The sequence below is a fragment of the Canis lupus genome, chromosome 34, assembly GCF_011100685.1.
Source record: "Canis lupus familiaris isolate Mischka breed German Shepherd chromosome 34, alternate assembly UU_Cfam_GSD_1.0, whole genome shotgun sequence".
In the NCBI taxonomy this organism is placed as follows: Eukaryota; Metazoa; Chordata; class Mammalia; order Carnivora; family Canidae; genus Canis; species Canis lupus.
Genome location: NC_049255.1, coordinates 4,503,051 through 4,517,561, shown reverse-complemented (window position 1 = coordinate 4,517,561; position 14,511 = coordinate 4,503,051). Strand labels below are relative to the sequence as shown.

Below are 14,511 nucleotides of genomic sequence, written 5' to 3'. Positions count from 1 at the left end.
CCCTTGGGCCCCTGGCATAGACCTCCAGGCCTATCCAACTGGAGCTGGAATCAGCACGTGGTCAAAGTAGTTGAGAAAGAAAGCCTCGACAACAATCAAACAAAAGCAAAGATACGGAGCCATAGGAGATATCATGAAAAGAAAGCTTCAGGAAGTGACAGCAACAAAAAGAACTTTCTACAGCCAAGATACTCTTCCATTTGCAAACTGTGTTTTGCTCTTCAGACCGTGCGTTCATCCACATTTACGAACTGAAAATTCAGCTTTCTTTCTCAGGTGCATTATTTTCAAGTTGATGTAAGGGCCCCAGATGCTTTGGGACAGCATTCCATTGATTATCGTGCTCTGCTCCCTGCAAGCATAGATCTATTGGAATCTAATCTAACTGAGTGTGTGTTGTTTTGGTTTCAAAGCAATTCTGTCCCGAGTCACACACAACAGCAGCAAAATGCCGAGGGACCGGATAAAAGCTGGCCATTAGAAACCTCAGTTGCTGCTTATGTCTTCCACAAAATTGAATATATTTATCCAGCTATTGTCAACAAACATATATGGACAACAGATCTCTCACTGTCTGCATGCCCGGCCCTGAGAACCCAAGTGAGTGGGTGGACATCTGAGTCACAATTAGAACGACAAGGACGGTAATCCATTCCTCTCACAGGATTCACTGAAAAACTGAATAAGTAAAAATGAGTTGAAAACAGTAGTAAAAAAAGGAGCTAAAAGGACCATGTGCATTGTTGTGGAATAACAATTGTCAACAATCCCATAGTGTATTGCCCACCCTAGGAGTGTAACACATTGTCCGGCAGGCTGTGCACACCCAGAGACCTAATCCAGGAGTGTGTGTGTGTGTGTGTATGTGTGTGTATTTAGTTTTAAGTGAAGGAAGTGGCCCGGGGGGCGGAGGGGGCAGGAAAGGCAGGAAAGGAATCCAAAGAAGAAACACATAAAGGAGAAACCATGATCTAACTACCCTTTGACTACAGAAGCAAACACTCCGTTGAACCATTGAGGAATCCGGTGCCAAGGCTGGGTATTGGGGAAAAGGCTTCGCTGCCCTCTGCTAGTAGAGGCACCACCGGTCATCGGCCCCCGGGGTCCAGGTCTGGCCTCCCCGCCCTCTTCGCCCAGCCCCCCACCCCGGGAGGCTGGCGGGTCTGCCCTCCCCCTCTCCTTCCCAGCGCCCCTCTGCTTGCCCCGCACCATCTCCCCAGGCTCCGGACGCCTTGGAAACTCCGAGGGCACAAATGACAAGCCCGATAGGAAAACGAATAGGAAATAACAAGCTACGGAACCCAGGCTAGGAAGAAAGCTCCCTTGCAACCAGAGCTCCTGCTGCCTGGGTTCGCTTGGGGCTGCCGAGGATGGGGGTGCGGTGGGGAGCGCGGGAGGAGGCAGCGGGAGGCCTGACACCGCAGGGCAGGGCTGCTGGGTGGGGGGGAGGTCAGGGGAGGAGGACAACTCGAACAGGGGTCTCAGGCTGCAGGAAAGATGGTTTGGCCAGGACTACGGGCAGTCTGGGGCCAATGTCGCCCCCGGAAGAGCCCGGGGTCATGCCGGGTCACCGGTCCTCTCAACGCCCCCCCGCCCCAAGCCGGCTGTGGTGCAAATGGGGGGAGACGCGGAGGGGCAGCAGACCAGCGCTACTCAGTGCTGCTTCTGCCTACAGCAGAACGAGGTCTGAGCAGGCAGCCGCCTCTCAAGAAACATGTTCCTGGGACACCCGGGTGGCTCAGTGGTTGAGCTCTGCCTTCGGCTCAGGGTGTGATCCTGGGGTCCTGGGATCAAGTCTAGCATCTGGATCCCCGTGGGGAGCTTGCTTCAACCTCTGCCTGCGTCTCTGCCTCTCTGTGTGTATCTCTCATGAATAAATAAATAAAATATTTTTTAAAAATTAAAAAAAAGATGTTCCTTTATCTATTAGTAACCTGACATTAAAAAGCCCATGTTTATTGCTTAAACCATAGCACTGAGGTCACAAACTGACAGCAATGAGCAGAATTTGGGAAAAACAGTTTTTAATTTTTGCCATTTGTCTTCTTTTGGATCTGAGGATTGAATGATGTTCTTTAAAACTTCTGAGCTACTTATCAACATTTTAAAAGCAAGAGATTTTTGCTGTTAAAAATCCAGATTTCCAGACTTTTCTTGAAATGAAATGCATAGGCTGACATTCCCTTGTGTTAGCCAAAAATCAGTGTCCCCTTGGGTGTACTTTCACTGTCCAGCAGGCCACCACCCCTGCCACTCCTGGATGCTTCCTCTAGCCCATGCCGCCCATTCACTTCACGCTGGTCACTTGAACTTTTGACTTGCCTGCATTTGTGACTGTGTCACTGTCAGAACAGAAGCATTTCTGGGGCATACTTTTGTCCATTGGATCACTGATGTCAATCAATGATTTGGAACAATGCCAGGCACATAGTAGCTGCTAAGTAAGTATTTGTCCAATGGCGTGTTGTGCTACCATCACTGAGCGTTGGAAGAAATGTTTGGGTTGGCAGTGGTGAAGAAAAAGCACTTGTTTCCAAGTTTTGTCAGGACATAACCTTGTTCAACACACCCGCGACCAAGCCGGCAGCTAGGAAAGAAGATGAGAGCCCCGACACGGCAGTGGAGTATTCTTGTTCTCAGGAACATGTGGAGCCCTGGATGGAGCAGAAAGGGTGTCTGAGCCACGCAACAGTTCTACCCTTGCACATCCTATCCTCTCATGCAGGAATTTTTTCTTTCTCTCCCATGATGAGGAGGAAGGAGTTGGTTTGCACAGGGAGACCGTGCTTATCTCCACTCCTTCCTTGGCCCCTACACAGCCTGAAGCATGGCTACAAAATACTTAGTGGGCCACATTCCAGGGCAGCTGGGTGTGAGGGGTCCTCACCGCAGAGCTAACACACGCTTAAGTGTAATGGAAAGACTCAAGCTCTGTGATGATGTGATGTGCGGGCCTCCAATGGCATAAAATGGCACATGGACAAATGGTGGAAATCAGGGCAGAACTGCCTGCCAGAGGCAAGTCCCCCGTGGTGTCTCACTAGGTTCTGAAAAATGACTAACAGATGACAAAGGCCAGCAGGCCCATACATCTGAATAGCGGGAGGGACTGGCAAATCCATTAGGAGCAAATAGGGCTCCTTCAAGTCCATTTTACTTGCTAAAAACAAGCAATGTTAAGTTTTTAAAAATGAGTCCATTTTTCATCTTATTTCTCACTTATATTTGCTGCATCCATTTCCAGCTAAATGAGTAGAGGTTTGTGCTTTGAGACCCCACTTTGCTGCTATTAAAAATCAACGTTGGATCTAAGCAGAGAGCTAGAACCTTCTGTTTCTGGATAACTTGCTCTGTGGGCCTCATCTGTAGAAAATCAGTCAGGGAGAGAGGGCAGTAACTCTGGCAGAACACCTTCAAAGTGTCTGACTACAGAGGCCTTTGCATATGTTTTGTCACATATTCCTGTTCAACGGTTAAGGAGGTTTATAAGGAATCCACTAGAATGCAAAATAGTGCAGTTGTTATGGAAAATAGTATCAGGGGAACTCAAAAAATAAAAAATAGGACTCCCAAATGATCCAGCAAGTCCACCACTGGACATTTACCTGGAGGAACTGAAATCAAGATCTCAAAGACAACCTTCTAAATGGGGAAAAAATATCTGCAAACCATCTGTCTGACATGGGCTTAATATCCAAAACATAGAGGAACTCAAACTCAATGGCAAAAAAAGTCAAACAATCCAATTAAAAATGGGCAGAAGATCAAAATAGACCTAGTTTTAAAGAAAACATGCAGATGCCCAACAGGTACATGGAAAGATGCTCAACATCACTCATCATCAAGGAAATGCAAATCAAAACCACAGTGAGATCTCACCTCACACCTGTCAGAAAGGCCATTACCAAAAAGACAAGAAATAAAGTGTTGGCAAGGATGTGGGATGAAAGAGAACCCTCGTGCACTGTTGGAATGCAAACTGGTGTAGCCACTGTGGAAAACAGTATGCAGGTTCTTCAAAAATTTAAAATATCCTATGATCCAGCAATTCCACTTCTGGATATTTATCCAAAAACAACAAAAATGCTAATTTGAAAAGATATATGCACCCCTATGTTCACTACAGCATTATTCAGAGAAGCCAAGATATGGAAACAACTTAAGTGTCCATTGATGGGTGAATGGATAAAGAAGATGTGGTATATATATATACAATGGGATACTGTTCAGCCATAACAAAGAATGAAATCGTGCCACTCATGACAACATGAATGGACCCTGAGGGCATTACACTAAGTGAAATAAGTCAGAAAGAGAGAGGTAAATACAATATGATCTCATTTACATGTGGAATAGAAAATAAAACAACAAAGATCACAGATACAAGGAACAGACTGGTGGTTGCCACAGGGGAGGAGGTTGGAGGATGGGCCAAATAGATGAAGGGAATCAAAAAGGTACAAACTTCTAGTTATAAAATAAATAAGTCCTAAGGATATGATGTACGGCATAGTGACTATAGTTAACAATACTGTGCTGTACATTTGAATGTTGCTAAGAGAGTAAATCTTAAAAGTTCTCTTCAAAACAAAATAACTACGTGTGGAGGTAAATGTTAGCTAGACTTATTGTGTGAGGATTTCACAGCATACAAATATTGAATTATTATGTTGTACACCTGAAATTGATATAATGTTATATGTCAATTATACCTTATGTTTTAAAAAAAATGTCAAAGAGATACCTGCACTCCCATGTTCACTGCAGCATTATCCACCATAGCTAAGATATGGAAACAACCTCAATGTCCATCGACAGATGAATGGATAAAGAAACTCTGTATATACAGGGATACCTGAGTGGCTCAGTTAGTTAAGCATCTTTTGATTTCGGCTCAGGTCATGATCTCAGTGTCCCAAGATCAAGCCCTTGATCCCAAGATCAAGATTCTCTCTCTCCCTCTCCCTGTGCCCCTTCCAATGCCTTGCCTAAAAAGTAAAGAAACTCTGTTTATACATACAATGGAATACTATTCAGCCATTTAAAAGAAAGGAATTCTGCAATACGCAATATGGACAAAAATTGAGGATGTTATACTACATGAGAAGAACCAATCATAGAAAGACAATAATGCATGATGCCACTTACATGAAGTATCTGAAATAGTCGAGCCCATAGAATAAAGTGCAGAATGGTGGCTGCCAGGAGCAGGTAGTGGAGAGTTGCTAATCGGTGGTCATAAAGCTTCAGTCAAGCAAGATGAAGAGCTCTAGAGATTGGCCATGTGACACTGCACCCACAGTCATCGATAATGTACACTGAAAGATTTGTTAAGACAGTAGATCTCATGTGAATTGTTCTTTCCAAATTAAATTATTTAATTTAATTTCATTTAAAAGAACCCACAACTTTAGAACAGAAGGAATCTTAGCAGTTGGATAGACCATCTTTCTCTTTGACCTATTTTAAAACCATATCACCTTTTAATAAGAAAAAAGTGCACATCTTCAAAAGATCCCAACATGTCTCCTTGCTCTACCCCATCTCTGTCTTGAAAGAGTCTTTTGACTGTATATCCACAGCAGCCAATAGATTTTAGAGCTTTATATTCTATAGAGTGTATAACGGAAGCAAGGAACAGTTTTCTCCTAAATTAAAATGTACTGCAATATTAAGTAGACTTTTTAAACTAAACATGTTCCCCCAAAAAAGAGTCTGATGCAGGTGCTGCTGACCTAGTTCAGCCTCTCTCATTGCACAGAGAGCTGCTGAGGCCCAAAGACAGTCACTAACCTTTTCTCCCTACTTCTGGGAACTACCCCTGTGTTTTCTGACTCAGTTTCCTGAGGATTGGTCTCTCAGTACTCAATCCTCAATATTCTGTTTTCCTAAACACATGGCTTCAAACCTGGAAGCCCAGGAATGAGAGAAAACTGTGGAGATATTCATATAAACAGTTATCACTCTGTTGGCATCACCTTGGTGGTGACGCTGGTATGCAAGGGCCCATATGAACACACTCCTTGCCTTCAGAAAGTTCTGGTCAATAAAGAACACACTCATAGGACAGTCAGCCTAATAGGGCCCAGGGTCTGGTCTTCATGAATGGCTGAGAAGTCCCCAGCAACTGGCAGAGAGGACTGGGTTCTCTAGACAAAGCTAGAGCCTAATGGTGAGGCCAATAGGGATTTTCTAATCTGAACTCTAGTTTTCTGACCCCCACCCAGTTGAAGACAACTGGTCTCACAAGACTGAGCTGCAGCACAATAAGCTAAGGGCAACTTCCCCTATGGGTAGGAAGAGTAAACCCCATCCTGCCATGCTTTCCTCTGGGCAGAAGACTCAGACCACCAGTTGTACTTGAACACACACATGAGGGTGCAACCAGGGGGACTTGCTCTGTCGGTGAGTGGCCCACCACCCACGCCAAAGGGGGGAGGCAATATTTATGCCACCTTTCCCACCCTGCGGGAAGAGGTAGCTTCTGCAGAAGTTTCCCTTCCCTCCCAGAGCCAGCACACCATCTGACCCAGTTTCTACATGTGGAAAAGACTAAACCCATTAACATAATAATTGCAAAGAAGAAAGGACTCTTGTTACACCAGAAACCATGAGGTATTCCAGAAAAATGGCAAGTCACAGGGCACAGGTGGAGGAGCAAGACCCACAGAAGGCCTGCTAGAAGTGGAGAGAGGGAAAACAAACTGCCCTGTGGCCAAGTTGCTGACCTGGGCTGTGATCACAAGGGCACCAGCAAGGTGCAACCTTGTGGTGACTCAGCAAAGGAGGAGGATGGTTGGCCTCTATATTTCTTCTCCTGTCCTCGGGTCAGGGGACTCTGCAGGGGTGACCACCTCTAGGGGGATGAAGGAAGAGCAGGGGCTGGACTGAGAGAAGCAATTCTGCAGGATTGGTCCAGCTGCAGGGTGAAGAACACTGTGAGGTGCCCAGGGGAAGCAGGAAGCTGGTGGACATGGCTGCAGTCTTTCAGGAAACGTGGCTGCCAGGACTGGGGTGGGTGAAAGAACGGAGAAGAGGACACAGATTCAAGAGACATACAGGATGGGAGACCAAGAAAACAAGGTCATGCATTGTGGAGGATCGAATTTCCCACTCAGCTTGTGGATTCACAATCAAGGACCTTGGTACACTTCCACTCCACTTACTTACCTCCCAAGATTTATGCTGTTCTTCTCATGTTTGTAATTAGCATGTATGTTAAACATCTCAATACATTATTTTTGTTGATTTTTGTCAATACCCATTCCGATTTATGTTGGTCTTCCTTTCAGCATTCCATGTCTCCATCCAGGATCACTTTCCTCTTGAATAAAAACTCCCTGTTTTGCCTCCTTCAGATCAGATGTACTCCTGGCAAGTCATCTTAATTTTTGCTTCTCTAAAAGTGTTTTTATTTCACCTTCATTTTTGAAGAATATTGTGATGAGTAAAGAATTTCAGGCTCATAGCTATTTTCTTTCATCATTTTGAGGAAATCGTTCAATTGCATCACGATTCTCATGATTTCCCATAAGAAGTCAGTCGTCGTTCTTGCTGTTTCAAAGACCTGTCTTTTCAACACCTCCAACACTTTTAAGATTTCCTTTTATCTTTGGTCTGTGGGAATTACCGCGATGTGTCCAAGGCATAGCTTTCCTTATATTTTTCCTCTTGGGGCCCACAGGCATGATTTTGAGGATTGATGTTGTTCAACAGTTTTTGAAAATTTTGTGAAATTATTGGCCATTATTTCTTCAAATATTGCTTCTGGCTATTGCTTCTCTCTCCACTCTTTTTGGAGCTATAATTACATCTTTTCATTATGTTCCGTGCATCCCTTACTTTCTTTTCTTTCTGTCTGGTCTTTTGTCTTTACATACTTCAGTCTGGATGTATTTCACAGACTTATTTCTGGCTCAACAATTCTTTCTACAGTACTTCAGTATAATATTATGCCCATTGATTGAGATGAATTTCATTTATTTTTATTTTTCCATTATATGATTCCACTGCCTCTTTTTCATAGTTCTGAATTATCTGGGGAAATTCTTCATCTTGCAATTACATTTTTTGAACATGTTATATATATAACTAATGAACATATGAACACATCTATGTATTTAATGTTCCTGTACAAGAACTCCATTTTTCTCTTGTTTTTGGTCAGATCTTACCTTTTTGTTTATCTGGAGAATTTTTTTTAATTGAGTGCCAATGCTGTGTATGAAAAATTATGTAGACATTCAAGGCTTTGGACAGGGTTTTCACCCTCCAGAGTAGATTTAATTTTTCCTCTAACAGATCATCTCTGTTTGGGGATTAAGCTGGTTGGAAGTTGGTTTTTAATCTTTGCAGCTTGTGCAATGTTTCCAGTCCAGCTTTATTCTGAGGGTGCAGCCATTAGCATAACAACAAAAAAATCGGAGTAATTGACTACTTCTAAGAAGGTCCTACACTATAGTTGTTCATCGTCCAGCCTTGTGACATTACCAAAAACTTTGCTCAGAATGTTAACCCCTCAGATGCCACTTTTTTTTTTTCTGATTTTGCATTTGCCTTGTGGGCAATGTACCCACACCTCTCTTCATTTTTCATTTTTTCTGTATCTTAGTCCTAGAAATGCTCATTGCCTTGGTAGCTCTTTGAAGCCTTCAAATGTAGGTCTGCCTATGTATATGGGCATGTGTGTTCTAGCTTTGTTTCATTATTCCTCATAAATTCAAAACCATCCAGTCAGCTAAAAGCAGATCATGGCAAAGGATGATGCTTACTTAGGTTTCTGACTTGCTTGGTAGAATTAATGATAATTTCATTCACTACAACAAGGAATTCTAGATAAAAACTCTGTACAGAGAAGAGTTAACATAGCAGGCCTGAATGCTGCCCTTTGGAAGGCCTGTTTACAAGGCTGGCCCTTGGCTGTCATCTGGGAACTTGATTTCAGGCAGATTCCTGCCATTAACTGATAAGAGTGACTCACTGTGCCCAAACTGTTTTAATAACAATTGGTTTATGCCGAACATCTGCCTTCCTTCTTGGAGTCTGGAATTGGAGTATATGCCAGACACAGAGTACATTGTGATCAGCTCCCAATAAAACCCTGGGCATTAAAGTTCTAATGAGCTTCCCTGGATGGCAACATTCCACATGTGTTGTCATAACTCATTGCTGGGAGACATTAAGTGCATCTTGTGTGCATCCACTGGGAGAGGACTCTTGAAAGCTGGCACCTGGTTTCCCCTAGACTTCACGCCATGTGCCTTTTCCTTTGCTACTTATGATTGATATTCTTTCTCTATAATTGATCATAGCCATGGGTATGACTACATGTTAGCCCCTTAGTCTTTCTAGTTCATCACTGCTCTTGAGGACCTTTCAGCACAGATCAACTCTATTGGGGAAAATAATGATTTCAGATTTGGATACATTGAATTCGAGGTACTCTTTTTCTTACTTGACCTGTTATTTATTCATTTTTTAAAAAGATTTTATTTACTTATTTGAGAGAGAGGAAGAGAGAGCAAGCTGGAGAGGGGCAGAAAGAGAGGGAGAAGCAAGCTCATTGCAAGGAGCTTTGAGCAGGGAGCCCAATATGGGGCTTGATTCCAGGACACTGAGATCATGACCTGGATAGAAGGGCTTCAGGCTTCACCAACTCAGCCATCCCGGTGCCCCCAAGAAAGAGTATTCATTGTTTTACTAAGTACTTCTCTGGTTCTCATTGGATCACCAACATCATTGACCATCCATTCTTTCAGAAACATGACTATCTTTCCCTTTTGTAGCATAGTTACCACCAGCTTTACTCCTTGCTCTCTTCCTCTGACAAACCTGCAAGCACATGGCTTTAGATTCCTGGTTCCTCATCTCTTCTCACTCTATCCTCTCTACCTGGGCAATCTCATCCACACCTATGGCTTCAAACACCTCTTATGGAAAAGGATTTTCATATTTACAGCTCTGGCCTTGATCTCTCTTTCTCCCGTTCAGGCTCTATCAGGATCCCCACCAGCCTGCCTCTCTCAGGAATCTCAGAGTTACTACCAATGCCAGATCATGCCAGCATTCTCAGAAAAGACCAAACCAAATGCTTCTCCCCAGTGCACCTCCTTTTTCCACTTTTCCCTGCCTTCTGTTCCTCAACAGGTCTGCATCCTTGGTCTCCTGAGTGTTATCTATCAAATGGTGCTTTCTAGGTTCAGACAATAAGACTTTACTGTCTACTATATACATTCTGCTAGACACTAGGAATATGAAAATGATTAATATATGGACTCACTTAATCTTCGGGACTTTATGGATTAATAGTAACAGCAGACATACAAGTGAATAAGTACCATGAAGTATGATACATGTGATTACAGAACAAAGTCAGGATTACTGTGAGCCCACAAAAGGGGAAGTGATCAGATTTCCCAGAAGTTGGAGGAAAAGTTGCTTGAGCTACACTTTGAAAGTTCAGTGGCTCTTCTCCATAAAGATAGGATGGATGAGAGGATGAAATGCACCATGGACAGAAAGGGACATGTTAAAGTCACCATTCCTATGGAAAGCCATGACAGAAAATATTGCAGGAACTAAACAAATTTAAAATTCAGGCTATTAATTTTCTTTAAACAGAACTACTTTGAAAACCCAAGTATCAGAAGAATATAAGGAAATAAGCAGGAAATAGTTTCCTAGACTTTTGCTGAATGATGCAGGGTTTGAGTGATTTAAGTCCCTGGACAAGTCTATCTCTGTCAGATCTCATGAGAGCAGCCAGTATGCACCCTCCCTTCCATGAGAGTAAAAGATAAGAGTCAGACTCAAGCTCTAGAGACAACTAAGGGAATGAGAGCAAAAAGGACTGTCAGAGGAAATCCTAAAAAGGGGAGAATTAAGATAAGGAAGCCAACCAAAGATCCCAACTGGAGAGGTAAGATCTCTTCCTAGGACAATTCTTGATTATAGGTTGGAAGGAGAGGCACTTGAGCAGTGCCTCTGTTTGACCATGCCCTTTCCAAGGCTGATAAAAACAGTTGTCATTTCAGAGGTTGGCTGCCTTCATATCAACATCATGTTTTCCTGTAGCCAGTAGATGATGAATGACTTTTCCCACAGCCCTCAAATCATGCCACAGTGTCCACTCTGCCTGACTCAACTACATTCCTGGACACAGATATAAGGATCCTGTGTTCTAACTCCCCATAGCAACAACAGAATCCCTCTTGTCCCCACTTCCCTGCTCAGACTCAGCACATTCTATGGGAGGAATTTTGCCTCACAAATTTTGTCTCTTCATGTGTGAAAAAGTGTCACCTAAAATTCTTTCTTTGTCCAAAATGGTGCCCAGACAGAGGAGAACTCTTGCTTGATAGTGGCTGTTCAGTTTAACCACTGTTAAGAATTTTCTTTTTTAAAAGATTTTATTTCTTTATTTATTCATGAGAAATACAGAGAGAGAGGCAGAGACACAGGGAGGGGGAGAAGCAGGCCCCCTCTGGGGAGTCTGATGTGGGACTCGATCCCGGGACTCTGGGATCATGCCCTGAGCCCAAGGCAGATGCCCAACCACTAAGCCATCTAGGCACTCTTGTCAAGCATTTTCTATGGGCAAATGACCACACTAAAATGCCTTGAGTATTTTAATATTTCTAAGACATGATCTCTGCCCACATCCTTGGAAATGAGCAATTCAACCAAAGTATTATAATTAATCTACTGTTAACAAACACAAGGATTAAACAGTAAATCTCCAATATGGACATATGTTCAGGGCAGAAAAAAAATGAATAGAAATAAAGTGACTGCAAATAAACTTGACTCATTGCTGACTTTAAAAATGTAGATTATATTATTATATAATAAAGTTATATCAGATAAAGGGCTAGTCTCCCAAATTTATAAAGAAATTATCAAACTCAATACCTAAGAAACAAACAATCCAATCATGAAATGGGCAGAAGACATGAACAGAAATTTCACCAAAGAAGTTTTACACATGGCCAACAAGCACATGAGAAAATGCTCCACATCACTGGCCATCAGGGAAATACAGATCAAAACCACAATGAGATACCACCTCACACCAGTGAGAATGGGGAACATTAACAAGACAGGAAACCACAAATGTTGGAGAGGATGTGGAGAAAGGGGAACCTCTTGCACTGTTGGCGGGGATGTGAACTAGTGCAGCCACTCTGGAAAACTGTGGAGGTTCCTCAAAGAGTTAAAAATAGAGCTGCCCTACGGTCCAGCAATTGCATTGCTGGGGATTCACCCCAAAGATACAGATGCAGTGAAACGACAGGACACCTGCATCCCAATGTTCACAGCAGCAATGTCCACAATAGCCAAACTGTGGAAGGATCCTCAGAGTCCATCGAAAGATGAATGGATAAATAAAATGTGGTCTGTACACAAATGGAATATTACTCAGCTATCAGAAAGGACAAATGCCCACCATTTGCTTTGACGTGAATGGAACTAGAGGGTATTATGCCAAGTGAAATATGTCAGTCGAAGAAGGACAATCATCATATGGTTTCACTCATATGGGGAATATAAGAAATAGTGAAAGGGACTCTAGAGGAAAGGAGAGAAAATGAGTGGGAAAAATTAGAGAGGGAGACAAACCATGAAAGACTCCTGACTCTGGGAAATGAACAAAGGGTTGCAGAAGGGAGGTGGATGGGTGGGGATGGGGTAACTGGGTGATGGGCACTGAGGAGGGCACTTGACGGGATGAGCACTGGGTGTTATACTATATTTTGGTAAGTCGAACTTAAATAAAAACAAATGTAAAAAAATACAATAAAGTTATAAATGTATGTGTGTGTATCTAAATATACTAATATAGTAGATAGTCTTTTTCTCTAGATCAACAAAAATAACTTTACGTATACTTATCTTTGTTTCCAGGCTTATGGACACTTCTTATAGTATTGTGCTCTCAAAAAACAAGAAAATATTTCCTGCAATTTTTCTCAAAAGTTTCCACGTAATTCAGAGAACTTAGCAATCAGCATATAGACATGGCAATGTAATTCACACCCCACTATGTAACTTTTTACTTTCTAGACTGTTACCATGAACTAGATTGAAGGATGAATTCCCCCAGAGCAGTTCACATCAACAAAGACAGAAGTCATATATATGGCCACAGGTTCTAATTTTCATAATCATTTTCCCCTTTGAAAAAGTCTTCTTCTGAAGCCAGTGTAATAATTGTAATAATTTAAAAATCAAAATCCTTATTATAACCTGGAAAGCAGAATAAATGGGCTAGAATTAGGCATTCAATTCGGTATATTCAAATAGTCCTCACCCTTTTTATTTCCTACTGCCTTTACAACAACTTTGAGATTTTCTATCTAAAACTGAAATATGCTGAGTGAAATAAGTCATTCGGAGAAGGACAAACATTATATGGTCTCATTCATTTGGGGAATATAAATAAGAGTGAAAGGGAATAGAAGGGAAGGGAGAAGAAATGGGTAGGAAATATCAGAAAGGGAGACAGAACATGAAGACTCCTAACTCTGGGAAATGAACTAGGGGTGGTGGAAGGTGTGGAGGGTGGGGGGGGGTAAATGGGTGACGGGCACTGAGGGGGGCACTTGACGGGATGAGCACTAGGTGTTATTCTGTATGTTGGTAAATTGAACACCAATAAAAAATAAATTTATTATTAAAAAAATAATAATAATAAAATTGAAATATGATACATGAATATAAAGAAAGGCAGATATGTCTGGAAATAAATTTCACCTGTACATGTATCCCACTCTCAGACAACTAATAAAAGTTTAGTTAGGTAGATTAATTAGTCTAATTCTGGCACATGAAGAAATAATTTGTTAATTAAGTTGGGGAACTAATATATGTAGGCAAAGGACATAATCACATTACCTGTCAAGGCACACCCATGTTGACTTGGAGAAATAGCAAGTCTAATCTTAAAATTCACTGGTGCCCTGTTATCGTTAAGTCATCCATTAATTCCATTAATCATTAATATGTCAGATAACACTTGGCCTAATTATAAATGCAACCATCTTTTGAGGGTTTATGGCACATCAGGACCACCCCTAAGAACTTCAAAGACTTCACCGTTCAGATAATCCTCACAGCAACCCAATGAGGTAGGACTATTCTGGATTTCACTTTATATTTGAGGAAACAAAGAATTTGGAAGGCTACATAACTTGTCTTGAGTTTGAAACTAATGAGTGGCAGTCCTGAAGTCAATATGGCAGATGTCTCTGCAAATCATTCTGCTACCCCCAACAGTCCTTTCCCAACATATCTCGCTGGCATATTCGCTTTGTCTCCATAGGGCCCTCAGGACTCCAGACTGGCAATCCTAAAAGGCTCCTCTTGGATTCTATGTAATAACCCTAAGTATCTAGCCTCCTTTTTTCTTGCTCTGCACAGGGAGAGCCAGAGAAGCCACTGGAGGAAAAGGGCTATTGTTTCGTTTGTTTGTTTGACCTCCCCTCAGGTTGCAAGAATATTCCAAATATGCAA

General features: G+C 42.3%; 1 long non-coding RNA gene across 1 annotated transcript; it reads right to left on the bottom strand.

Annotated features, from left to right (window-relative positions):
* Nucleotides 1-2,039: 2,039 nt before the first annotated feature.
* LOC111093915 lies at nucleotides 2,040-11,114 on the bottom strand. Its single transcript, XR_005383668.1, has 3 exons — nucleotides 7,171-11,114; nucleotides 5,149-5,318; nucleotides 2,040-2,654 (listed from the first exon to the last, which is right to left on the bottom strand). It is a non-coding gene; the product is annotated as an uncharacterized LOC111093915 (long non-coding RNA).
* Between the last annotated feature and the right edge of the window lie 3,397 nt (nucleotides 11,115-14,511).